This window comes from Apteryx mantelli, chromosome 20 (assembly GCF_036417845.1).
Source record: "Apteryx mantelli isolate bAptMan1 chromosome 20, bAptMan1.hap1, whole genome shotgun sequence".
In the NCBI taxonomy this organism is placed as follows: domain Eukaryota; kingdom Metazoa; phylum Chordata; class Aves; order Apterygiformes; family Apterygidae; genus Apteryx; species Apteryx mantelli.
This window is the reverse complement of record NC_089997.1, coordinates 6,754,637-6,779,149: the sequence shown is the minus strand read 5'-3', so window position 1 is coordinate 6,779,149 and position 24,513 is coordinate 6,754,637. Positions and strand designations below refer to the sequence as shown.

Here is a 24,513-nt window from a genome sequence, read left to right as displayed (position 1 = left end):
AGATGCATTTGGTGACTCCTCCCCATTCCAGGACATCTCTCTGAGTAGCTCAGGTGTCAGCTCAGTGCAGGAAAGGAAATGAGCCAGGGCAAAGGCGGAGTGTGTTTTTTGTGCGCTTGGCCTTAGCCCCGCTGCCCATCAGTGTGTGGCATGGGGAACCCATCAGGAAGAGCCAGCAGGGTGCGGAGACCCCCCCCCCGGCTGGAGGAGGGAGGGCAGTTTGGGTGCCAGATGCTGCACAGCTGTTGAACCCTCCTCCGCACTCAGCTCCTGTGTGAGAAGTTTCTCACCTGTGGGCGCTGGGGCGCAGTTGGTTAAAACCCGGCCTAGGACCAGGGATCCTCTCTCAGCTCCCATCGGCACCTGCTTTAGGAGTGGACATGAAATCTTCTCTCCATGGAAATATGCCCTTGTGAGCATCCTCAGGGATGGGCCTGTCCCAAGGCCGGGGGCTGAACCGTGACTTTGGGCTGGAGCCTGCGTGTTGTGGTGGTCCCTTCTCCAGCCCACTGCCCTCTCCCTCTTCTGCCTCCCACCCTGCTGAAGGAAATGTCCTCTCCTGTCACTGACTGCTCCCGTCCCCTGCATCTGCACACAGATATTCCCCTGCACAGACCCAAACTGGTGCCCCAGCTGAGGCGGCTCCTTCTTCTGCCTTTGCAGCCCATCAGCGGGAGGGCAGAGGGGTGGGGGTGGATGGGAGCAGGGGGGCATCCCAGGGCTTCCCTGAGCCCTGGTGCCTCATAGCCCCTGCCAGGAAGGAGCCAGCTCTGGGCTGTGCCAGGAGTGCTCGGGGGTCCGTGAGGGCCACGGGAGCCAGGAGCAGCCCCTGGAAACGGGAGACCCTTTGGAGCCAGAGGAGGGGAAATCCCAGCCCCTGGCACCCCAACAAGCTGCTCTGCGCCATGTGCAGGGGCAGTGGGAAGCAGAGCTGCCTCTCAACCACTGTGGGGAGATGATCCCCAGGGAATGAGCCCCTCTGGGGCTGGCTGGGGTGTTCAGGGCTCTGCTGTCACCTCCAGGCTCTCTGCTGTGGGGCCACAGCCCAGGACCAACCCTGTCAGTGCCTCTCAGTGGTGGCATCCTTGCCTGGGACCAGGATGGTCCAGGCAGAGCCCCTGGGAAAAGAGCAAGCAGGGGCACTCCCAGGGTGAGGAGACTGGACCTCCCTGCCCAGAGGGGCATTACGGGACCCTGCAGAGAGACCCAGTTTGGCTGGAAGCTCTGCGTGTGGTTTGCAGGATGGAAATGTCTCTGCCAGCAGGAATATCCTCCAGCTGGACTGTTCACTATTCCCACACTCCAGGGTCCACGGGCACTTGCAGGCACACAGCCTGTCTCAGAGCCTGCTGGTCCCGAGATGTGTCCCTTCCCCACTGCTGGTTCTTGGCGCTTCGCCCTCCCCGACACCTGGGGAGGGAAGCACCAGCTCTGGATCAAACTCCCAAATGGTTTTAATAAGAACAAATACCAATGCATGGTATAGAAGTAGATGAATAAAAATAGACAAAATGCCCAGCTCTTTCTGCTGCCAGTGGGAGAAGGGAGACTGGTCTCTGGCACTCATGGCTCTCCCAGCTGCACAGACCTCTCTTCTGTCTCGGGTGCACCCAACCACATGGCAGGGGTGGGCTCTCCTGGCCCCGGGCTCAGGGACCTTTGGGCAACAGGGTCCAGTCTCTCAGTCTTGGTGTCCTCATGGGGATGTATCAGAGTTGCCTCTTCAGCATCATCGTACCCCGTGTCTGCGGGGAGCAGGGATGGGGCACATCTCTTGGCTCCTGGGGCCCCATCACTTCTCCAGGAACGCAGGCTCCCCTCTGGAAGCAGCAAGGCCGGTGCATTGCAGTTGGCCCCATGCACGTGCCCCTCCTGGGCTGTAAATCCCCTTCCTCTCCCTCCTCTCACTGTCCCGAGATGTCCGGCCCCTTATCCCACCCCACTTTCCATAGCAGGAAAACTCCTGGCGCAGGTTCCCTCCCTGTCCCGGGAGGTTGGGCTCTCAGTATGCAGTGACTCTCTGGGCACTGGGGACGGCACCCCAGGAGCCGGCAGCACTGCACTTCCCCCTCACCTCTCTGAGCCTCCCCAGGCCTGTTTCCCTCCTTCGCTTCCCTGGGCACTTCCCAGTCTCGCTGCCCAGGAACAACATCCTCCCCGGGGTCAGAGACTTCTCTGGCATCATCATAGCCGTCTGCTGGGTCACCTCTGGGCAGGACAGGGACATCTGAAAGGAGAGGGGAGCTGGTGGCAATGAGAAGAGCCCTCCTGCAGAGCGGAGGAAGGAAGGACGTGCAGGAACGAGGGGCTGAGACACTGGTGTTGGCAGGGCCACAGGAGACTCAGCATCCGTCCCACCTCCCCCGGGGTTGTGGGAGCGTGCATATGGCAGTGGGGATCCCTCTTGCCCAGCCACAGGGTCGGCAGTGCTGGGCTCTGCACCGGAGCTGGCTGTGGAGACGCTGGTGCCTTGAGGCATGGCTCCTTGAGGTAAGCTCAGGGCCTGCTGGAGGCAGGGACAGGTTGAGCCTGGGAAGTCCCCCTGCGACCCCGCAGGGCTCAGGGCTGGAGGCACCCAGCTCAGATGGGCATGTGTGACCCTCACATGCTCTGCATGGCTCTGGAGTCATTCCTGAGGGTGATTCCTCCCCACCCTGATGGTGACACTCAGTGACAACGCTGTTGGTCACACAGCTACAGGGAGGAGAGACCAACCCTTCCTCTGCCTCACCCTCCATTACCTGGTGCTGACCCAGGACCGTCCTCCTCCTCGCTGTCCCCAGGCTCGGGCTGCAGCTTGGTCAGGGACCCCTCCAAAGAGGAGCCTGGCGAGAGGAGCAGCGGGTGTTATTGGGGTGAGCCCTGCTGACCCTGCTCATGGCCAGCACTGCTGGGGATGGGGACCCACACAGCAGGGACTGTGCGGGGAGGAGGGCTCGGGGCTCATCCTGCTCCCATGGGACAAACCCCATCTCAAATGGCCTTTCAGAGCTGCCCTGGAACAACCCCTTCCCTCACCCACCAGGTACAACCCTGGACAGGCAGCCCAGCAGGCAGGGAGGAGCTGTGCCCTGGGCTGGGATGGGCAGAGCTGGTGGGGAGGAAGCTCCTCACTGGGCTGCTCTCCCCACAGACCCCATGGCCCAGCGCTGTGGGGACCACTGGCCTGGGGGCTGCCAAGGTCCCATCCTGGGTCAGGGCTGGGGGAAAGGGCCCTGCGGATGTGCTCCCTCCAAAGTGGACCCACACCGACCTGAGCGACCGAACATCGCCTGCTTCTCCCATGTCAAGCTGTAGTCGATCTCCTGGTACACGGCCTCAGAGAAGGGCTCCAGAGACCTCCTGGAGCCTGGCAACAGAGGCAGGGTCAGCACAGGGACGTGGAGACAGGAGACCAGACTCTGATGTGGTCACCCAGCCCTTCCCCCCAGGCCAGACCAGCACTGACCCCACAGCCCAGCCCCACTGCTCTGTCCAGGCACCACTGCCACGTCCCCAGTGACAGCAACGTCCCTGTGGAGATGGTCTGGGACAACGTCACCCTCACCCTGTCCCTTCAGAGACAGCCCCATGCCCCTTTTGGTCCCGAGTCTGGTCCCTGGTCTGACCCTGGAGCAGCTCCCGCGGCTCCTCTCCCCAAGGAGCTCCCTGCTCTCTGCCAGATGGGTCCATAACACGGCCTTGCCCTGCCATGGGCAGGGAATAGGGCAGGAGGCAGCACCCCCACCCCAGCTCCATCTGTGCCCCTCACAGACACCCCACAGCACCCGCGGGGCTGCCAAGAGGCATCGCCCACCCTGGGACCGATGGGGAAGGACCCACCTCTGCGCTGAGCCCTGGCACTTCGCACTTGCCCCACCAGGAGGGCCAGCAGCAGGCAGAGCAGGGCCCCCAGGATGATGCAGATGATGACAGGCACCGAGATTCTCCCGCTGTCCCTCGCACGGCCCTGGGTGAGATCTGCATGGGCAGGGACATGGACGAGGCAGCCCCTGGCCTGGGGGAGGTGGGGGCCCAGGGACATCCCAGTCCTGACCCCCCCCACACACACATGGCAGCAGGGGGTGGGGGCACAGCATTGGGTCACAGGGCAGTTCCCACCCTGCTGGGTGAATCACAGCCCTCCCCAAAGACACCTGCTCCCACTCCAGGGCCTCCTATCCGGGGCTTCACACCCCAACACAGAGCCCCTTCCCTCGGGCTGCAGGTCACAACCTGGCCCCAGAGAGATCAACCCCAGGGAGGAGGGAAGGTTACCTGCTCAAGGAGGTGACGTTGTCGTCCTCGGTGCAGCTGCAGAGCAGAGAGAGAGATAGAGGGGTGTGTGTGTGTGTGTGTGTGTGCGCACACACGGACATCCCCTTAAAGTCCCATCTGAACTGTCCTTCTCTGGGTCCCCATGACAGGACCAGGGTCCTCTGCTCTGGGCCGTGGGGAGGACAGCACCGGCAGACCAGGGGATGCACTTACAGGGGTTGCAGGAGATCCACGGGCAGAGGCCTGAGGACACCCAGCCCCACAACAGCTGCTCCCCACCTGACACCAGACACCTGACCTCCCCAGGGGCATCCTTGCTCTGAGGAGCTCTGGGGCCTTGTGAGGACACAGCTGGGGAAACACGTCCTGGAACAAGGGGATGAAGCACTGCTACTCACCGGAGCAATTCACAGCAGCATCTTCCTTGTGCTGGCAGGCACCGCTGTCCCCAGGCTTGGTGCAGCAGTCCCAGAGAGATCGCTCCGTCCCTCTGCACTCCACCCGCTCCAGCCAGATGGGCCTGTCCCCTTCCCAAATGCAGCCTTCCGCAGGGCAGACACAGCAGGGCCACAGCCCAGCTGCCTGCAGGCAACCTCAGCATCATTCATGTCCCAGGAGCCATCGCACACCGTCCCCCAGGAGCCGCGGTGCCAAACCTCCACTCTGCCTGAGCACCCATCCTCTCCTCCCACAGCACGAATCTTCTCCATCTCTGGAAAACGCAGAACCCCCCATGTCACTGGGGCAGCTGGGAGAGCCTGGCCAAGCGAGAAGGGCACATGGAGGAGCAGCTACCTGTGCAGCTCGTAGAGTTGGGGCATTCGGCCACCGGGGCTGGAGTGGCTTCTGGTCGTCTCCCTGCAGAAGGAAATGCTGCGGTGAAGGGGCTGCTTCATGGGAATCATGTGGACAGGAGCAGGACTGACCTGTGCTTGAACCTCCCAGTGCCTCCTTGCTCATGGACACAGCTGGATCCCTGGTAATTCAGGGTAGAACAGCGCTGCACTGAAGGCTTACCCCTGTCTGCTCACCCCCAAAGGCTCCCTGGTTAGCAGAGGAGCAGAAGGATGTTCCCAGAGGGGAGGCCTCTCTGAGCTCTGCTGCCAGCAGTGCCCTGCACGCTGCCTGTTTCCTACATAACCCTCAGCCACCAGGACTGGTTTCACTCTCCCCCTTCCCGTTCCCTCAGCAAAACACAGCCATGAGCAGGATGCTCTGCATGGACTTCCCAAGCTAAAAGGTGGTTGTCTGGGCCCTCTCTATGGGCAACAGAGAGCAACCAAGAGGTGTCCAAGGGGAGCTGGAGGAGACCCTGCCTGGAGGTGCCTCTGCCCCTCCTTGGCCTACGCAGGGAACTCAGGACAGCTATTGCTGATGGACACGTGTCACTCTGAGAGATGAAGTCTTGTTTGTGTCACTGACAGCACAGTGGTCCAAAATGGAATGTAAAAGCCACTCCAAGCTCTTTCTCTGCATTGCACCTCGCTGAACAGGGAGCAGGACCTGCTGTGAGCCTTTGTGACCAGGTGGTTCCAGCCTTACCACTGCAGGTGATGTGAGTCTCTTCTCGTTGGTCATCACATGACTGCAGCTTCCAGGGAGCAGAGGGACACTGCCAAAAGGAGCTGTTCATCTTCCCACACTCAACACGATCCAGCCATGTGGGGCCAGATATCCTGCCATACGACAGGTCTGTTTCAAGGAACCCTTCATCTCCACAGCCCAGCTGTTTGCACGCCAGGGACATGGTGTCAGGAGTCATTGAGTTGGAGCAAACACTCCCCCACGTCCCATTGTAGAAAACCTGCAGGCGCCCAGAGCAGCCATTGCTCTTCTCCAGCCTCAGGGCCGTGAACTCTGGAAGGAAAGGCACAAAGTGGGGGGAACAAGCTGGTCCTGGGGTGAGGAGAGAGAAACCTGGAGCATCCCTGAAAATCCCCCAGGTTATTCTATGGCATCCATGGGCAGGAAGGCTTACTGCAAGGAGCAGGAACTCTTCTGGACACCCCAGGGCTCAGACAGGCAGAGGGCACTGCCAGCAAGTCACTGTTTCACAAAGGGAGCAGAGAGAAGTCCCCAACGTGCAGCACTACCCTCCCCTCTAAGCCCTGGGGACGTCTGTGCTCTCCCTATAACCCTGACTAGCTCCAGTGAGGACTGTGCACGGATGTTCCCAGGATGGGGGCAGGAAGGGGGCTCAGGGCAGCCAGGGGCAGGCTCGGCCATGCCCTGCTCTCCCTGCATCCCTGTCTTCCTGGGAACCAGGCTCCCACCACTGCTCCCCACACAGACCTGAGCAGACGACTCCTGCGTCCTCTTTGTGCCTGCAGTCGTGCTGCCCCCAGGCCTCGGCAGGGCAGTCCCAGAGAGCAGCTTCATCCCCGGAGCAGTTCACCTCGTCCAGCCAGATCTGCCCGGAGCCTTCCCCGTAATGAGCAGAGCCGGGCGCCTCCATGGCCACCCCACAGCCCAGCTGGCGGCAAACAACGGTGGCGTCGGACAGGTCCCAGGAGTTGTCGCAGACGGTCCCCCAGGTGCCCTTGTAGTAGATCTCCACTCTCCCGGCACAGCGCCCTGTCCCGTTCACCAGCCGGACCCGCCGGCTCCCTGCAGCCGGGAGAAACCCCAGCTGTCAGGGGCTCCCGGCCCTGGGGAGCACAGTGTGTTGGGGACTGTCAGTGACTCACCTGAGCAAACCACTCCCACATCCTCCACAATTCCTTCCGGCACTGCCTCAGGCAGGGAGGTGTTGCAGAGGGTCAGGCGAGTCTCCTTCCCTGCACACTGGACCCTTCTCAGCCCCACGGGGCCCGTCCCTCGCTCAGACTTTGGTGGGTTGTAGGCTCGCTCTGCCTCTCCGCACTGGAGCTGCCGGCACACCACGCTGGCATCGTTCCCATCCCACTGGTCATCCAGGACTCTGCCCCACGTCCCGTGCAGCAGCATCTCCACTCGCCCGTCACAGCGGCTCCCTCCGCCCACCAGCCACAGGGATTCAGAGGATCCTGCTCGGAGACAGGCAAAGTGCCCTGGACCCTCTGTGACACCGGGGAGCCCTGCACCCTGCCATGTGTCTCCCATTTCTGATGCCCTGGGACACCCAGGGACTCACCCATCTGTAGCCGGCTCACAGTGAGGAACTTGAGGATGGAAGTTTTCCAAGTTTTTTTTTTTCTTTTTTCCTCCAGTCACTAAACCTTGCTGACTACAAATGTCATTTCTCAGGAAGGGACAGGGATGGGGAAGCATGGGAGGTGAGGGCAAATCCCAGAGCCACCAGATATGTCCTTGATGATGAATGTGGAGCAGCTTCAGCAGGAGGAAGCAGTGGCCTGTGCAATGGCCTGGGTGACAGACAGGATGAGCACAAGCCTTGCTCCATCTCCACGCTGGGACTGACCCCTGCTGAGACACCCAGGGGAGAACCCACACGTCTCTACCCCTCTGCATCCCTAGGGATCAGGGACGTGGAGCTTGTGTCCTTGGCAGGAAGCAGAGGGATGAGGGCCTTTCTTACAAAACAGGACGAGTTTGGGGTTCATAGTGACAAGAAGCAAGGGCAAATCCCAGCCCCACTCTGCAGCTTGGCCTCAGGGATTGCTCCTGATGGACGCGCCCACAGCAGCCCCTGCAGGCGGTGGGATCAGGGTCTGCAAGGCTCTCTGTGGTCTGGGACGGGGCTGCGTGCTGCAGGAAGGAGTGGAGGGTCCTTCACAGCTGCACTGAGTGGAGCTGTGTCCCACAGCCCCGTCCTGTGCCTGTGCTGTAGCAGGGGAGCGGAGGAGCCCAGGCCAGGCGGTGGTCTCCAGGGCCTGAATCAGCTGCCCTGGGGAGGCAGAGACCTGAGCAGGCAAAGCCCTTTGAACCCCTCCATGGGAAGCCAGGGTTTCTCCAGGGAGAAATTCAGTTTGTCATTGCCATGGGCTCCCCAGCTTTGGGTTGCCGTGTCACACACAAGGGGCAAGTTTAGTTAATCTTCCATTTTCCCTGCACTCACCTGAGCAAAAAACACCAGCATCGTTGTCATGTGAACATGAGGAGGCCCCCAGGGCAGTCACAGGGCACTGTCCCAAATGGGATTCGGTCCCCTCGCAGTGGAAGGTGTCTCTCCAGACAGGGCCGGTTCCTCTCCCAAAATGCCCTCCTCCGGGAACAGATTCGGCAAATCCACAGTTGAGGTGATGACAGAGAACGTGTGCATCAGAGATGTCCCAGTGAGAATCACAGAGGGTTCCCCAAGTCCCCTGCACCTGGATCTCCACCCGCCCTGAACACACCGTGCTGCCATTCACCAGCCTGAACCCTGGATATATTGCAAGGGAGAGAGAGGGTGATTAGAGAGGATCACTTTGTGCTTGTGCTCATCCATCAGTGGAGAGGGAAATGTCACAGAGATTCAATCCCATCTCCTTCGCTTCTGTCACCGCAGGACTACAGATGACTCCACCCCTCCTGCACTCGCACCATGCTCAGCGCATTCACTTCCCTGCTCCCCTACCCCGCAGCGCACAGCTCACAGGAGGCATTTCACACCTCTTCCCTGAATGCTCACGTGTGCAGGTGACACCAGCGTCGTTCGCGTGGGTGCAGGTCTGGTTGCTGAGGGACATCCTGGGGCAGGAGGAGAGGAGGGATTCATTCCCCACACACTGCAGCTCTTCGTCCCAGATGGCACCGACCCCCTCTCCAAAGTGAGCTGCCCTGGGGATGGACAGGACTGTGCCACACTGCAGCTCCCTGCAGATAACGTCAGCAGCTTCGAGACCAAAGTGTGAGTCACAGACTGTTCTCCACTGGTCTCCATCTCTGATCTCCACACGTCCTGAGCAGGGGCTGTCTCCTCCAACCAGCCGGACAAATCCTGGAGAAAACACCAATGACAGGCAGTTCCCAGAGGCTTCCAGCAGTTACATACCTGCATCCCACATGATTCCCAAGGCAGCCACATCCAGAATGACCCATGAACACCCCAGCAGCAGCCGTCCGTGGGTGTTGATGACACAAACCCTTCGGGGCCCCCTGCATCTTCTCTCACACTCACACCGCACTCCAGGGCTTGTGTCTATCCTGGACCCACAGCCACAGGCACTGCTCAGGCAAATGCTGCTGCCCCAGGAGCCCAGCGCTGCCCGGCACAGGCCCCCAGAACCACAGTACCTGGACCAGGGAAATGGGCCCAGGTGCTGCAGAGCTCAGAGCCAGGCTGGGGAATCGCCTCAGAGCAGCCCAAAATGCTCCCTGTTCCCGGGGGTGTCCTGGGGTGTTGGGGTGTCTGTGAGGGGAGACACGTCCCAGGCACAGAAATGGTGCAGCTGTAACTGGGTCGGTGTCTGGGCCAGCTGTCTCCTCCGACACGTGCCTGGGGAGAGGTGTCCCCAGGCAGGGCCACAGCGCACTGCTGGGGCTGTGCACGTTGCGGCCAGCGACCGGGCAGAGGAACAGGAGATCCACGTGCAGCCCTGGGCTGACACCGGCGCACGCTGCAAAAGCAGGCGCAGATGAGGGTCAGCAAGTGCTGGCAAAGCCCTGTGGCACGGGGCAGCGTGGGGAGCTGAGGGCCGGCAGGAGCGGCTGGACAGCGGGTCAGTGCTGCCTGGACAGGCCACGTTCCCCGCGGGGCTGTAACAGCCCCAAGGACCCTGCAGGGCCTGTGCGTGCGGCGATGTGGGAGGGAGCAGCCAGGGGCCTCGCAGCCGCCAGGCCCCAAGCCCGTGTGGGGCTGGTCCTCATGGGGCGGCCCTGGGCACGGGGTGCAAGGTACTGCCCGTCACCTTGCTCCTCTGCCCCAGGCCCTGCTCTCCTCCTCTCTGAAAGCCCCTTCAGTTCAGCCTGAGGGTGGGCTGAGCCCCCGCGACCCTGATGGGGTCTGTGCACCCGCGGTGGGCTCACCCGGGGCTTTCCCCAGGGACAGCAGCAGCAACAGTCCCAGCTCGGCAGCGAGAGCAGCCATGTCAGGGCCTGCTCCGGTACCCACGCATTTCTCCTTCAGGGCACAGCCCGGTTAGTCCCTGATCCCAGGACCCGCCCCAAAGGTGAGGAACTGGCTGACTCCTTACCTGAACAAATCACTCCAGCATCCCTAGCATGAGTGCAGTAACGTTTACTCCAGTCAGCATGTCCGCACTCAGACAGGGCAGTCTCGGTGCCTTTACACTGAAGAGTGCTCAGCCAAATCTGGCCAGATCCTGGCCCAAAAGGTGCACCCGAAAGAGCTTGGAGAGCAGATCCACAGTCCAGCTGCTTACAAACTACAGCAGCATCTTTCATGTCCCAGCCAAAATCACACACCGTCCCCCACTGGCCCTGGTGTTTCACCTCCACTCTCCCAGCACAGCGACTGTCTCCAGCCTCCAGCCTCACCTCCGCAGCACCTTCAAACATAGACATGGGGATGGTCAGGAGAGTGCTGAGGCCCCGCGCTGCAGCTGTGCAGGGTCCCCTGCCCAGGGCCGAGTCCCAGGCACTGGGGCTGTGAGCCCTCTCCCCTCTGGGCTGTTCCTGGGGCAGTGTCGGGGTCCGGCCTCTCCCTGCGGTCTGCGCTGGGCTGGGCTGGGGGATACCCAGCTCCAGCCCTTCTGGGCCATTCCCACCCCAGGGACCTCGGCACCTCCTCACACCCTGCACCCTGCCCATGTCCACCCAGACACCATGCCAGGCTCTGCACAGGGCACCCGCTCCTCCCCAGCACGACACCTTGTGAACAGCCCCAAACCCCCAGGCCTCCCCAAACTGCTGCATCCCCCATGACCCCAGCCCCCTGTCCACCACCTGCCCTGGGCACCACCCAAGCCCACCCACCTCCCACAGGGCTTTCCATGTCCCCAGGGAGCACCAAGAGGATCCCCAAGATTCTTCCAATGCTCATTCCCTCCTTGCCCATGTGGATGAGCCCAGCCCCTGCCCTCAGCCAGGGCCCCTGGGAAGGACACCTCTCTACCGGGCTGTGGATGCAGATGCCCTGGTCCCCTTCTCTCTGCAGGGCACAAACTGCCCCACCTTGGGCTGGGGTCACCCCAACCACAGGACACTGAACACCACAGAAACCCTCCTGGGCACCTGGGGGTTGGCTGTGTCCTGGGGTTTGCTGAGCTCTGCAGTCACCAGCTGACCCACCGCCAGTTCCAGGGGCACAGCAGTGGGGGAACAGGGGTCCCCAAAGGGTGTCCAAGGACAAGGTGTCTATAAGCACACCTAGGCACTGACTGCCATAAGCAGAGGAGCCCTGGAAGCACCAATACCCTTCTCCCACCCAGAGCAGCACAGGGTCAATGGACTTGAGCACCTTCGAGCCTTGTCTCACTGCTTTCTGGGATGAAACCCCTTTTCCAGAGGGATCCCCATGACCCCCCTGGTGCCCATTGGATCCAGGGCTGTGGAACAAGAAAGCAGGCACTTACCCCAGCAGAGCTGCACCCAGAGGAGCAGCCACAGCACCCGACGGACCAGGAGTCCCTCTGCCTCCATCCGCAGCCTCCTGCCCTGACAGCACTGCCCTGATGCACCCCACTCCCTGACACAGCTCCTGGGGACTCAAACAGGACAACAAAGGCGGGAGGCCAATATATATCTGCAGGTGCTGGCTCAGCTGCAGGAAGAGCCAATCGAAGCAGCAGGCACCTTTTTAGACATTATCAGGGCTTATCTCCCTTCTGACACAGCCCAGCCCTCCAATGAACTTCTCCAGCGCTCTTCATGACCATATATGAGGCACGGCTCCACTGCGAATGTCACGGTCGCTGCTCTGGGGCATCACCACGGGGCCCAGCCCAGTGGGACAGGGCAGATCATGGTGGGGAAATGGGTCTGTCGCCCCTTGTACCCCACTGTGGGGACTGGGAGCTTTGGGCATGTCGTACGCTGTGTTTGCCCGAGTGCCCAAGGTGCGAGTGCCCAGCTGTCCCCGCACCATGGGAACCGTGGAGCTGGGATTGCCCCTGGGACGGGCTGTGTCAGGAAGGGAACAGAAACAGCCCCTCACCCTGCTACAGCCCTGCTGTGCCGGGAGCAGCAGCAGTGAAAGGCCTCTTTGCCATGGCCAGAGCCCCATCCCGTGAGTGCGGGCTCGTCGATCCCTTCCTGGACAGCCCCGCAGTGGGTGCCCTGGTCAGGAGCAGGGAGCTGGGCCGTTTCACTCCTCTGACAGCACACAGGGCAGCCCAGGCGTTCAGACCCCCCCGATTCTCAGCATGTTCACCCCACAGCCCGTTATTCCCTCGCAGGGGCTGATCAGGAGATCAAAGCCTCGCCTGCAGGTGCACAAACCACAGCCCACGTGACCTCGGCAGCCTGCGCCGTGCTCTCCCTGCAGCAGCGCCCAAGCCAGGAAGATGGTGGTTTCTCTCTGGGCTTGCTTCCCCAAGCACTGTCACTGCATGGAGCCGCTGTGCCAGCTCCAGCCCCAAACCTGCTCCCAGGGATGGCGCTGCAGGGGCTGCTCCTGCTGCCTTTGCAGACATGGCTGCTGGGCACAGCTCCTAGAGGGGGATTTTTCCTCGCAGGTGACCAAACCACTCCCGGGGCCCTGCACTCAAGGCTGGGCAGGGGGACGGGTGTCCCCTGTGCAGCAGGGTCTCAGTGCTCACAGCTCACAGCGCTACCACAGCCCAGGGCCATCGGCACTTGGCACCTCGCCATCTCTCTGTAACTCCCGTCCATCGCACACCGTCATTTATGCAAAACACCACACACATTTCACTGCAGTTTCTCATTAGTGATGCTGCACCTCACACCACCCCACCATGCTGCTATTGCACACCTTCATGCATTTCAGTGCCATTAGACTTTCACGTATGGTCATGTATTTTACTTTTCCACTTACTCAGTGGTTTTCTATTCAGAAATGCTGGGGCATTGTATTAGGCTCTTTGAATATCATTGTGCCTTTCTTTTCTCACATTACTGCATTATGTTCCCCTTCCATGGGATGCTTCAGGAGCACTTTGCATTTAACTTATTCACCTTCCCTTCCCTTCCCAACAGGCACATGGCTTGGATACTGATTGTGAGGTCACCGCTGCCGGAGTGCCTGATAGGCCAGCAGCAGGCACATGGGTGGGACATGTGCTTTTGAGGTCATTCCTGCTGCAGTAACTGATAGGCCAGCAGCAGGCACAGGGCTTGAATGTCGACTGTCAGGTCAGTGCTCCCTGAATAGCTCATAGGCCAGCGGCAGACACAGCGCTTGGATGTTGATTGTGAGGTCACTTCTCCCCGAGCCCCTGATAGGCCAGCAGCAGGCACATAGCTTTGATGCTCATTGTGAGGTCACTGCAGCTTGAATGCCTGATAGGCCAGCAGCAGGCACTTGGCTTGCATGGTGATTGTGAGGTCACTACTGACTGAGTCCCTCATAGGCAAGGAGCAAGCACATGGCTTGGTTGTTGACTGTGACATCACTTCTTCCCGCGTACCTGATAGGCCAGTAGAAGGCACATGGCTTGGATCTGGATTCTGAGGTCACTGCTGCCTTAGCATGGTGCATCAGGGACACAGAGGGGACACAACTAGACATGGCAGCAGGCAGAGCTCCCCAAGGGCCTGAAAACACAGCAAGGCCAACTCTCCATCCCTGGAAGTTGCTTTTATTCCACCAAAGGCTTTGAAAATGGACTTTCTGGGAACATCCATTTTCAGCCCTGCTCATGTTCACTTCCCACCTCAAGGAAGCAGATAAAATGGTCCCAAGGGGCTTCACCTGGCCAAATCTGTCCTCTCTCTTGTGCCTAATATACTGCCAAAAAGAGGCCTCTGTGGACATTTTTCTCATGCCTTTCTTTGGGGCTCACATTACCGCTGTCACCTCCAAGAGCGTTTGCACCCAGTCTCCAATCAGAACATACTTGGACAGAGAATCGGAGACCACTAACATGTTATAGTCCCGAAGATGATATTAAAGCAGGTGTACACATGAAGAACAGAGACCCAGTACGGACCTTGCAGGAAAATCTAACAAGCTCCCTGCTGCTGGACAGGGGTAATTTCTACAGCACACAGACCCTGGAAATCAGAGATTACCAATGCTGCAGGCCTATAGGCTGCTGGGACATCAGTGACCTCAAAGTCAGTTCCTAGACATGTGCTTGTCGCTGGCCTAGCAGGGACTCAGAAAGACATGACCTCACTGTCACCTTCACAGCCAGGTCTCTGTCACTGGCCTAGAAGCCTCTGAGACAGAAGTTACCTCACTATAACTTCCCCAGCCATGAACCAAATGCTGCCCTATCAACTGCTCAGGTAGAAGTGACCTCACAGTCACCTTTCCAGACACATCTCTCCTGCTGTCCAATCAGTTCATCACTCACAAGTGACCTCACAAGCAACAGACAAGCCTTCTTCCTCCAGATGGCCTATCAGGTACTCCAGCAGAAGTGACCTCATCATCAACAGCCGAGCCATGTGCCTCCTGCTGGCCTGTCAGCTACTTATAAAGGCTTGATTTGACAATGGTGACTTTCTGGCATAGCTCTCTCAAACAGTGGTGACCTCACTACCCACAGCCCGGCCACGGGGCCATTGCCACCTGCAGCTCTCCCTGCCCTCCCCCAAGGTTGAGCCAGCTCCTGAACGGCCTCCCCGAATCACCTCGTGGCTTCACAACGCTCATGTCACCGAAATCGGGAGTAAAACTCCTTAACACCAATGTACTACTAAGAAGCAGGCATTCTCTTTATTACGGCGCCGGATGCACGGGGGATCGCTCCACCCAACGTGCATGCCCTATGTTGCATTAGCCAAAGCTTATATTGCTGTTACATACATATGCATTAAATTTCCCAGAATGATTATACATATTCATTCTATTTCCTGGAACTAATTATCATATTTACATAGTCATTATGCATGTGGTCTGAGTCTCCAGGGGGTCTTCTATGGGGGTCTCTGGTGGTCCCTGGTGGTTGCTGAAGAGGTGCCTTTTCCATGAACTCTGAGCTCCTTTTCCATATATGGTCTCAGCTTGGCTCATTTCTTTGCTTGAGAAAGCTGTCTTATTCCTAAACTTGGTTCCTGCTGGTTTATCTGTACTCCTCTAGGATGTGTCAGTTACAGTTGCGAGAATCGTATCTTTGGGCGCATTCTTGTCTGAAGCTCCTGGTAACAGCTCCCCCCTTTCCATCCCCCTTTTGAGACTCCTTGTCTGAGGCCCCTGGTAACACTCATAGCGAGCAAAACTCCCGTTATGTACCAGTTACTACACCAAAAAAGGATTAACTTCTGCCCAGGTATTACCTACACCTAGTCTATGACACTTAGGAATTGGGGAACAGCCTGTAAGTAATTCCTGGCAACATTTTCTAACAGGAGCATTGTATGGGAACAGTGATCTTGCAACTGAAGACAGCAGGGCCTCCTGTCCCAGGCAGAGGGAGAAGCCTTCCTGCAACTCAGAAGTCTGGTTCCTTCCCCAATGCTGAACAAACACAGCAAATCCTCCACACATCCAGGACAACAAGCATTCTCCTATTTCATGGTTTCACCTTCTGGAGCTCCCTGAGGAAAGCAGCCCCCTCACCAGCACTGCTGCCCCCACCCCGGCGAAAGGGCACCCACCGCCTTTTGAACGCACCCGCAGCCCCCACCAAACCCACTCGCACCCGCTCTCTCTCCCGCTCACTTCTCTCCTTTCCTCCCTCTCCTCTTCCCCACCGGCTCCCCAGGGACCTGCCGTGGTTCAGGGCATGGCCTCCCTCTCCCCGGGGGTCGCTGCAGAGCAGCGCAGCGCCCTGCTCCGGGCGCAGGCCTGGCTGTGGAGGAAGCTGCCTTGCCAGCTGGTGGGGCGGGGAGCTGCCTCGCTCCTGACACGCTGCCTGAGGGGGCTGTTTGCGCCCTGCCCTGAGCAACCGGCCCTGCGGGGCTGTGGGGCGTTGCTGCTGCGCAGCTCTGCCCTGCTCTCGGCGCTGCCCTGCTCTCCCGCTCCTCCGCTCTCCTCTGCTCTCCCCTCTCCTCTCCCCCTTCCCTTTCGCTTTGCTCTTTCATGCCTTTTCCTCCCTCTCCCCCTCGCTCCCTCTTTCTCTCCTCTCTCTCCTCTCCCCCAGGTCAGGCCCCACCCCTTCCTCCCCTCCCTGAGGGCCCTGCATACTGGACTCTGATTGGCTGACAGAGCCGTCAGTCCAAGGGAGTCCCGCCCTCCTCCTCTTGCCAGCCAATAGGAGGGCTGCACTGGGGGCGTTGCCATGGCAATGCCATGGCCACGAGACCCGGCGGCGACCCCCTTCCCCGGGCAGGACCGCGCCATCTTAGTGGTGGCTGCAATGTGAGAGGCTCCTTCGGTGCTGATGAGCTGCTGTTCCAGGCTGACGCACGTTGAAACACAGTTCGTGCACGGGGCGAGTCAGGACACGGAGGAAGAGGGGGCCGCAGCCCACCTGAAGGAGTCCTGGCGTTTCTGCAGCTCTGCCTGCGGCCTCCTTCCCGACGTGGCCTTTGCGCAGCCCAGGCTGGCATTGTCTCCTCGAGGATTTGCAGCGTGTCCCAGCCGTGGGGTGGCCTGTGTGACGGGTGCAACCGTGGAAGAAACGCTGCAGTTTGCACCACAGTTAAGAATAAAGAGTCTGTGTATTTGGGGAAGGTGTTAGCTGTGAATGACTTACTGCTACCATGCAGAGCAGTTGAAAGCTACCATAATTTCTTTCTAACATCTGACTCTGATCTTTAGAATTTCTGTTTTTCTCTTACAAAAGTGGATTTCTCACTGTATTCAGCAGCAGGGAAAAATGAATCTAAGTGCAGAGTGTGATTGCAAATTCTCTAGCACTTGTTCTTAAAACTCTGTCAAAAGAACTATTATTTATTTATTTATTTATTTTAGGTTTCAGGAACCTGGCTAAGTGTCATTTTGACTCTGTCATTATGTGCATTCTATATTAAGATGCCCTACTGCTTATATTTATTTTTTCAAACCTTTTTTCACGCTTGCTTTTCTTTGCTCTTACAAGTGCAGCTCTGTATCGGTCCTGCAGAAGCAGTATTGCAAACCAGCGCAAGATGTGAAAGTGATGGAAGATCCTGGGTTATTCAGCGATGCAGAAAAATCTAAATATTCATTTATCTTTCTCTTTTTGTGTAAGTAATATATTTCACACAGCGAAATAATACTTCTAATTTAGCTGAAGTAACTTCTTCCACAGAGTACCACAGTCTGAGAAAGCTTTTATTTTTCCTCTCTAATTATAACTTACATATTGATAGGTATGACCATATTAGAGGTATCCTCTGAGCAGGGAGGACATATCTTCTTCCTCAGAAAATGTGAAATAGCAGTCACAAGTTGTATACATCTTATGCGGCATTCTCTGAATTGCCTTTTTGTGATTTTTTTGAATGGACACTCTGATTACAAACAGCTGTTTCAGGACTTGCTTTTTCACTGTTAAAACTTACCAAAAATAATGGCTGTGGTTGAAATATGCAAGAAGACTGTGTGATGCCTTCCATCGCATAGGCACAACTAAGCTGTTAATCTGTTGTGCTTTTAGTCCTCAGTTACTAAATCTTGTTGTTCCTCATGCACAAAGGAATGATGTGTGCTTGGGCAGTGTGGTTAGCCTACAGGCTAAAAAGGTGCTGTACAGCTTTCTGTGCTTGTCCCAGTGACTGAGGTTTGGATTCCCATTTGCCTGTTTTTCCTTGACATCTCCTCACCTCCCAGAGAATCTCCTGGGTCTTGTAGTTTAGTCGCCTGTTAGAGGGAAAAGTGTCCTAGAATCATTTTCATAAATGGACTTAAGCTCCCTTGTGAACTGCTCCCTTCACGGAGAGCCACTTCCAGAAATTCCTTTTCACGGATGTGAAGCCTCCTCAAATCCAGGCTGCATTTAGTGATGGCAATTCTATGTGTAGTTGTTCCTGTGCCAGCATTACCTGTGAGTGTAACTGGTTCTCTGTCCCTAGAGCAACTTCTACCAACCATGTTTCCTCTGTCTTTGTTTTGCTCCATTAAATTAAATTCTCTCTGCTGGGTGCTTCCTGTGGGTACTACTGCCCTGTTCTTTGAGAACTCTAGGATAAAAAGCAAAGATAGATTCATGTATTTCAGGAATCCCTGTGGATGTTGTGCTTTTTGCTTTGCTAATCTCTTTTTTTTCTTTTTTTTTTTTAACATGTTCTGGTCCATGAGTCAGCATATTAACAGAGAGGCAAAGTAGGCCATGAACTAAATTTAAAAGTACTGTTTTTTTTCTTGTATTAAAATATGCATCCATTTTCTCATCTCTTTTTAGACTGACAGATACAGGCCTAAAATAGAATGGGCCTCTTGTGAAAACAAGTAGACCTTTATGGTTGGATTCCAGTGATCCTTCCTTGTTTTCTGCATCGTAGAACTGCATGCTAATCTTTTGTGTATATGCAGAGCCTTGATAAAGCTACTGTGTATGCACCAAGTGTGTGCATGTCAGATTTTCTGCGTGTTTGTGGCTGATCCTTCTTGTTTCTTGCAATAAGGAAAACCTTGAGGCGTACTCCCAAGGAGGGAAGAACCAGAAAGAAACTTAAAGAAAGAACTGTTGATGAGATCGCTGACACTCAAGATGGCAACTCAGGTTAGTTCTGACTTTCAATTTTCTTTACTGTGTTCTGGCCAAAAGTCTCCTCTGAAGCAACTGAAAGGAGCTGGACTACTGGCCATTTTCTATCTATTCACATTTCTGTATACTTTTGCGCTTACAAGCCATAGTCAGGGACTCCAGGGCCCTGCTAATAAGCTCCGGACAAAGAGTCAGCAAACAAAACCAGACCTTTTCCCAAATGCTTATAACTGAGCACAAGAGAAAAGGCAAGAGATGGCTGTTGACAGGTGGGAATACAAGGAAATGCACAGTCCTACTCTGAATGATGAGCACTGCTCTCACTGCAGCAGTAGCCTGACAGTTTTCATGGGTTTTGAGCAGCGCAGAGAGAATTTTCAGTGGGTAAGGTTGACTGCCCGGTGCATATGAAAACCTTCTCCCAAGTGTGAAGGTGGCAGGTGAGAAGAGAACCTGCTTTTGCATTTCTGTATTGAGGGGTTAGTCAGTGAGAGGTGCTGTCGGGGCCAGCTCAGACTTCAGAGCTGTTTTCTGGGCAGCCAGTGGGAAATAATGTAGGAATTAAGGTAATTCGTGAAAGGCCTTAGCAATTTTGTTTGCAGTGAGAGAACAAACTTGAAGGGTTTCAGGAGCATGCTCTTTGTGATGAAGGGAATAAGTTCAGAAGATGATCTTTAGAGCAACTTTCTGAATGGATGTGAGTGGGGCAAGGCTGTATTTCAGGACAGAAGAGGATGTTGCAGTAGTTGAGCTGATCATGCCTTGAGGAAGAGATGTAATTATTGCAATACCTCGTGAAGGCAGTACTTTGCCCATGTTCCACAGCCTGTGCAAGACATGAACAAGGGGAATAAAAACCTATAAAAAGGCTCAAGGCCAAACTTGTATGCATCATAATTATCCTCCTGTATGCATCGTAATTAATTGAAGCTCTCTCAGGAATGCCCTTCTTGACTTGTCCTGCTGTCTTGGTAACAGCTGTGAACACGAAGTTCAGGGGAAATCAGGGGAACTAGATTCACAAATACAGTTACTTTGCAAGGCTTTACAGTTACTTTGCAAGGCTCTGGCCTATCATATGCCAAAGTCAAGCTGCATATAAGTACCATGTACTTTTTTTTTTTTTTAAACTTCCCAACAAAGACAGAATTTTGCTCTCCCAAGTAAGAACATGTAATGCAGTTTGAAATCAGATGCATGAGGAATACATATAATGGGCTGGAAACTTCACAGATCTCACAGTACCTTCTGGGGTAGACTTCACTTGATTTTTGAGGAGACTTAGTGTGACCTAATCTTGTTTTTGTTATTGCCTTTGAAATGCTTGCAGATGGAAACATGCAGTCTACAGCAGTGATTCCCCATCCTCCGCTGATGATGATGAGGAACATTTTGCCCAGGAATCTACTGAAGAGGAGGAGCAGCTGCCTGACTGTGAAGTGTTCTCCTCCCTGCTCCTGTACAGAGTCTAAGCAGAGGCAATACTTAATCCATTGGCATAATATGTAATTTGTTGGCACTGGTGGCTCTTAAGTGAGCTCTCTACCATTGGACTTTTACAATTGATTTTTTAAGAGCAATTGGATTTCTTTGGAGAGGTTAGGCATAAACTCTAAATATTTTAATGTATAATGCTACTGCCCCTCTGCTTTACAGTAGGCTATTCAGAAAGACAACCCCCATAACAGAAAATGTATAAATAGAGGCAAGGATGGGGTTTCTTTGCCTTCCTTTAACCTAGGACATGGGTTCTGTTGAATTTATCTTTAGGTAAACTGAGGCAACAATACATTTGTGTGCTTGAAAATTTCTGCCAATAATGAGCTTTTATAGTAGCAGTAAAAAGTAATTTCTTAAGAATTTTTAAAATCCAGCATATATGTAGATTCAAAGCAGAGGGAATTCCTTGCCATAGTTAAAGGCATAGTGTCTGGTGTGATAAAAGGAAAGTATACTCAAAAGGTGTCCTGGTTGAAAAAGGTGGTTTGGGGGGTTTTGTCGCCTTTGAGTGTTTTATGTACATGTGAACTTGATGAGATTATAAGCAGGAGAGGTTTATCTGTTGGAAGTCAGTTGTAATGTTTTGCTTGAAAGACCAGGTGTTTCCCTTTATGGGCACAATATCTGAAGATTTAACAGTTAGCTGTATATATTCTCTATCAGCAAAACTCAGCTCACAGTATGATGAAATATAACTTTATAATATATCTTCTCTTTCAATAGGGTTAAAAGTACTGCCAATAAGGAAACAAAAACCTTCAAATGTTTTGCTGCTTTCTTCATTGACATTCTCTTCTAAACAACAGCAGGTTAGCTTTTCTAGTTGATATTTAAGTATTATCTGGAAATGCAGAATACCTTTTTCTTCCTCCCAGCCTTAGACTTTCTCCTCAGCTATTGCTGACCAATTCTGGGAGACAAAATCCAATAACTTGCAACTTTTTAAGGAGGAATGAAAGCCTTTCCTATCAAGTCCAGTTTGTCTGTCTGGAGATAGATCAGATACATGGACTAGCAGACTGAGTTTAGTGAACTGCTAAAGATATGAAGTGGAAATGGGAGGAGGCAGAGGGACTGTGGGGAAGCAGCAAAAGTTTGTGGAGAAGCTGCAAGGCTTTAGATAGCAGGACAGCATTAGTCATGATATTTGATATCATTTGAAGGAACTGCAAGAATGGCTTCAGGTAGAGGCTCAAAGATGTCAGTGTTTGAGGTACTGTTATTTGGGCTGAATGTCTTTGAACTCTTTGAGGAGGCCTACGTTGACTATTATATCCTAAATCCATTTTTTCTCATCCTCTTTGGAAAGATAAGGTGGAACCTTTGCCCCCTGGCTACTGGACATCAGAGAGAGTGACATGGCTTCCCTCATCCTGAGGAAATGGAGGACTGTTTCCAGGGCCAGCCCTGACCCCTGACCTGGGGACTTAGCCATGAACTGCTTGTGTCTTCTGTGAGAAAAGGGACCTGCTTTGATGCCAGAAACTGTTGACATGCTGGAATTTCAGTATTCAATTTTAGAAGGAATTTACCAACAGTATCCAAGTTATGCACTTTCAAAGCATTTGATGGTAAACGCATCCAGTCAAGATTTTTGTAAGCAACTTGTAAGATCTTCAGGTAGGTGCCCTTGTGATAACAGTATCCAGTTGCTTGGGAAAGTGCAGCATTCAGGTGCTTCAAGGGCACATAAATGAAACTGGAAAAGGAAAATGAAATGAAACTCAAAAATATACATATCCATCCATCTGAAGTTGCAAGCAACAAAACCGGTGCATATGCTGGACTGTTCTGTAATAATGTGGTAATGTAGCTTTCAGTGAGACTCCAATATCCTCCCATTATACATGGACATGTGGAACCTAAATGATAGTTGGTGCTGTCCTCTGGGCTTCCCACGTGCTGGTGAAAAGGAAGTTTGTGTGGGAATATTGAGTCATGTAGAATAGGCTGCTACGTAACCAATAACTATGTATCTATGCAAACTAACACATGTAAACACATGTAAACAGGATGTAAAATGTAAGAAGCTGAGTCCTTCAGCAAGGTGGATGAGCCTGGGTGCACTGCTGCACCCCCGGGACTGCTGAGTTTTCAGGTCAGGGTGGGCTCGTGCCCAAGTCAGTCTGGAGCACAAGGCAGGAAAGGTGAGGGCAGGCACTGTCCTGTTCGCCTGGTCATGAATCATAATTTCAAAAGATCATTTTGTAAGAGGTGAGCAGCCTTCAAGCTGTCTGAAGAGCTCCCCAGCTCACAGGCTGCTGCCTCATTTCCAGAGGCTCCTTCAGACCAGGTTTCTTGCTCAGGAACATCACAAGCCGTTGCCTGTACGTGGTGCTTCAAGCACATAGCGCATGCTGCTGGTGTATGTGGGCACTGACTAGACATTATTGATAGATGACCACAGGGACAACCATCAGATAACCCAAATGGAGATCTTCCTCTTATGTGACAGATGAGCCCTCAACCATGTAACATGTCTGTCCATACTGTCACAGCTCCCAAATGCTTCTACTGAAGGTCCAGATGCTGTAATATAGGGATGTGAATCAACAGAATAGACTTCCTGCCTAAAAGTAAAAAACAACAAAGCAGCACTGAGTCTATTTATGCTTTTTCTCCTTAAGAAAAAGACACACATTTGCAGATAGAAGTGTTCTGAGAGTTGAAATGCTTTTAGTGCCTACAGTGCAGCACTGCAGGCTGTGGCATTGTCTATACTTGGTAAATGTACTCAGCTAAAGGAAATGTTTATATTAACTGACAGGTGTGTTATAATATTTCCTCCTCAGTACAACGACAGAAAAAAATAAAACAGATTTGTTTGTGCAAAAAATCCTTGGTTGCATTATATCATTATAAAAATAAAAGAAGCTAGAAAAAGTGCATGTCATGCCATCAGGCTGATGGAGCTATTGGGAGCTCTACTGGGAGCTACAGCATCTTATGAGTTCATGAAAACCACGGTCTGAATCCCACTGAGGTCAGCAGGAGTTCTGGCCATGGAGAGAGGTTTATGAGCAGCGTTTTCCAGCTCCCTGAGCTGCCAGCAACCTTCTGACTGTTTAATTTGGAATGGAAAATATGGCCATGCACAACATCCTTGCTCTGTTTCATTCAATCTAACAGAAATGTGGGTTTTCAGACAGAAATAATAGGAAGCACATCAAAACCAGGCCACTTCTTTAACCATGGATTCCACCTACCTCACTTGAGTCAGTTAAGCCTGTGAGATTAAAGAAGTGAAGAGAGACCTGTGTGCATCTTTCTTCAGGGGATGTGGTGCTAAAAACCAGAGCTGACAAGTCCAGTGTATGAACTGCAAGCTTTTCCCGAGCACATGTTCCTGCAGGCTCCAAGGGAGACCTTTGCCTGTATCCTGGCTCTCCAGATGTTTTGAACCCTGGCCTGTACTATGGTGGCTGGCAAGAAGCATTTCTAGAACAATATTTATCAAGCAAGAATTTTAAAAATAAAGTGACCAAGGAAGACAAAGATGTTAATGTTCTTGTCTTTTCTTTCCCCCTCCCCACCACTTTTTGTTGTTGTTGTTGTTAATACTCTCCATCCTGCAGCAAGGAATAAGCTGTTCAGTGATCAGGACGACTCCCAAAGCCGATTTCCTTGCTGGCTCGTACCATCCCTCCCCTAAGCAATGCTGCCGCTCCCCACCATGTCTGCTGGTCCCCACCATGTTGGCTGGGCAAGTGATGGTTCTCCCATCACACGTGGGCACTGGCCAGCCAAATGCATGCAGGGCAAGGGGTCAGTTAGCTGCTATGGGGGAGAATTACAGCTTTCTCTCTCAGCACACACCCAACGGGATCTCTTCACCACCCAGGCACTAATTTTTGTGATGCCAGGAGTTCAAAAACTTTGAGATCTCTACATTTGTCAAGTTCAGCTGAAATTGGTCAACAGTTATTGAAGAAGGTGGGAAGGGAGAAAGGAGCAGAATAACTGTTTTAGAAAAAATAAGAGAATTGAAACACATGAGCTGTATCTAAAGAATTGCAAATTGGATGGGTAAAGCTATGGCATTACTATATGTACATGTTAGATACTTATTTTATTCAGCTATTCCAATGTTTAACTCTTTCTTGTGTATTGTTTACCGACCCGGATTGCAAATAATTTTTATAGTGATCTCGCTTTAGTATTAGGAAATACATTTGTGGGCAGCATTTCTTTTTGCCAGCACAGCACTGCAGTACCTTTACCAGCTCAAATCACA

General features: G+C 54.0%; 1 pseudogene; it reads right to left on the bottom strand.

The window, feature by feature from the left end:
* Window positions 1-1,563: 1,563 nt before the first annotated feature.
* LOC136993771 (scavenger receptor cysteine-rich type 1 protein M130-like) overlaps window positions 1,564-24,513 on the bottom strand; it is a 175,886-nt pseudogene continuing 152,936 nt past the window's right edge.